This window comes from Ptychodera flava, unplaced genomic scaffold (genome assembly GCF_041260155.1).
Source record: "Ptychodera flava strain L36383 unplaced genomic scaffold, AS_Pfla_20210202 Scaffold_122__1_contigs__length_183411_pilon, whole genome shotgun sequence".
NCBI lineage: Eukaryota > Metazoa > Hemichordata > Enteropneusta > Ptychoderidae > Ptychodera > Ptychodera flava.
Genome location: NW_027248304.1, coordinates 1 through 3,457, shown reverse-complemented (window position 1 = coordinate 3,457; position 3,457 = coordinate 1).

The following is a 3,457-nucleotide window of genomic DNA, read 5'->3' as shown; positions in this document are numbered from 1 at the left end:
TTTTTCTGACTGAGACCTCTCAACACGTTGTAGAGTTCGTGAAGCACTCACGCACGCATGCTCACTATCATACATCGCACATACACACTTTATCGAAGCGAAGAAACGAATTTCATCGCTTTAACTGGGCGAACGATAACCTCGGGGACAATTCTGTCCACCAGCAGTGTTACCAACCCAGGATAGAAAATACGGATAGTTTTCAATCGGATTCGAACCCACAACATACGGCATCAGTCGCCTAGCTGAGAGGCCTGAGACAGAACCAGTCGGCTAAATCTCCACTCCCAAAAAGAGTGGTTCAATAGCCGGCTAAGTTGTTACATTTTTCTGACTGAGACCTCTCAACACGTTGTAGAGTTCGTGAAGCACTCACGCACGCATGCTCACTATCATACATCGCACATACACACTTTATCGAAGCGAAGAAACGAATTTCATCGCTTTAACTGGGCGAACGATAACCTCGGGGACAATTCTGTCCACCAGCAGTGTTACCAACCCAGGATAGAAAATACGGATAGTTTTCAATCGGATTCGAACCCACAACATACGGCATCAGTCGCCTAGCTGAGAGGCCTGAGACAGAACCAGTCGGCTAAATCTCCACTCCCAAAAAGAGTGGTTCAATAGCCGGCTAAGTTGTTACATTTTTCTGACTGAGACCTCTCAACACGTTGTAGAGTTCGTGAAGCACTCACGCACGCATGCTCACTATCATACATCGCACATACACACTTTATCGAAGCGAAGAAACGAATTTCATCGCTTTAACTGGGCGAACGATAACCTCGGGGACAATTCTGTCCACCAGCAGTGTTACCAACCCAGGATAGAAAATACGGATAGTTTTCAATCGGATTCGAACCCACAACATACGGCATCAGTCGCCTAGCTGAGAGGCCTGAGACAGAACCAGTCGGCTAAATCTCCACTCCCAAAAAGAGTGGTTCAATAGCCGGCTAAGTTGTTACATTTTTCTGACTGAGACCTCTCAACACGTTGTAGAGTTCGTGAAGCACTCACGCACGCATGCTCACTATCATACATCGCACATACACACTTTATCGAAGCGAAGAAACGAATTTCATCGCTTTAACTGGGCGAACGATAACCTCGGGGACAATTCTGTCCACCAGCAGTGTTACCAACCCAGGATAGAAAATACGGATAGTTTTCAATCGGATTCGAACCCACAACATACGGCATCAGTCGCCTAGCTGAGAGGCCTGAGACAGAACCAGTCGGCTAAATCTCCACTCCCAAAAAGAGTGGTTCAATAGCCGGCTAAGTTGTTACATTTTTCTGACTGAGACCTCTCAACACGTTGTAGAGTTCGTGAAGCACTCACGCACGCATGCTCACTATCATACATCGCACATACACACTTTATCGAAGCGAAGAAACGAATTTCATCGCTTTAACTGGCGAACGATAACCTCGGGGACAATTCTGTCCACCAGCAGTGTTACCAACCCAGGATAGAAAATACGGATAGTTTTCAATCGGATTCGAACCCACAACATACGGCATCAGTCGCCTAGCTGAGAGGCCTGAGACAGAACCAGTCGGCTAAATCTCCACTCCAAAAAGAGTGGTTCAATAGCCGGCTAAGTTGTTACATTTTTCTGACTGAGACCTCTCAACACGTTGTAGAGTTCGTGAAGCACTCACGCACGCATGCTCACTTATCATACATCGCACATACACACTTTATCGAAGCGAAGAAACGAATTTCATCGCTTTAACTGGGCGAACGATAACCTCGGGGACAATTCTGTCCACCAGCAGTGTTACCAACCCAGGATAGAAAATACGGATAGTTTTCAATCGGATTCGAACCCACAACATACGGCATCAGTCGCCTAGCTGAGAGGCCTGAGACAGAACCAGTCGGCTAAATCTCCACTCCCAAAAAGAGTGGTTCAATAGCCGGCTAAGTTGTTACATTTTTCTGACTGAGACCTCTCAACACGTTGTAGAGTTCGTGAAGCACTCACGCACGCATGCTCACTATCATACATCGCACATACACACTTTATCGAAGCGAAGAAACGAATTTCATCGCTTTAACTGGGCGAACGATAACCTCGGGGACAATTCTGTCCACCAGCAGTGTTACCAACCCAGGATAGAAAATACGGATAGTTTTCAATCGGATTCGAACCCACAACATACGGCATCAGTCGCCTAGCTGAGAGGCCTGAGACAGAACCAGTCGGCTAAATCTCCACTCCCAAAAGAGTGGTTCAATAGCCGGCTAAGTTGTTACATTTTTCTGACTGAGACCTCTCAACACGTTGTAGAGTTCGTGAAGCACTCACGCACGCATGCTCACTATCATACATCGCACATACACACTTTATCGAAGCGAAGAAACGAATTTCATCGCTTTAACTGGGCGAACGATAACCTCGGGGACAATTCTGTCCACCAGCAGTGTTACCAACCCAGGATAGAAAATACGGATAGTTTTCAATCGGATTCGAACCCACAACATACGGCATCAGTCGCCTAGCTGAGAGGCCTGAGACAGAACCAGTCGGCTAAATCTCCACTCCCAAAAAGAGTGGTTCAATAGCCGGCTAAGTTGTTACATTTTTCTGACTGAGACCTCTCAACACGTTGTAGAGTTCGTGAAGCACTCACGCACGCATGCTCACTATCATACATCGCACATACACACTTTATCGAAGCGAAGAAACGAATTTCATCGCTTTAACTGGGCGAACGATAACCTCGGGGACAATTCTGTCCACCAGCAGTGTTACCAACCCAGATAGAAAATACGGATAGTTTTCAATCGGATTCGAACCCACAACATACGGCATCAGTCGCCTAGCTGAGAGGCCTGAGACAGAACCAGTCGGCTAAATCTCCACTCCCAAAAAGAGTGGTTCAATAGCCGGCTAAGTTGTTACATTTTTCTGACTGAGACCGCTCAACACGTTGTAGAGTTCGTGAAGCACTCACGCACGCATGCTCACTATCATACATCGCACATACACACTTTATCGAAGCGAAGAAACGAATTTCATCGCTTTAACTGGGCGAACGATAACCTCGGGGACAATTCTGTCCACCAGCAGTGTTACCAACCCAGGATAGAAAATACGGATAGTTTTCAATCGGATTCGAACCCACAACATACGGCATCAGTCGCCTAGCTGAGAGGCCTGAGACAGAACCAGTCGGCTAAATCTCCACTCCCAAAAAGAGTGGTTCAATAGCCGGCTAAGTTGTTACATTTTTCTGACTGAGACCTCTCAACACGTTGTAGAGTTCGTGAAGCACTCACGCACGCATGCTCACTATCATACATCGCACATACACACTTTATCGAAGCGAAGAAACGAATTTCATCGCTTTAACTGGGCGAACGATAACCTCGGGGACAATTCTGTCCACCAGCAGTGTTACCAACCCAGGATAGAAAATACGGATAGTTTTCAATCGG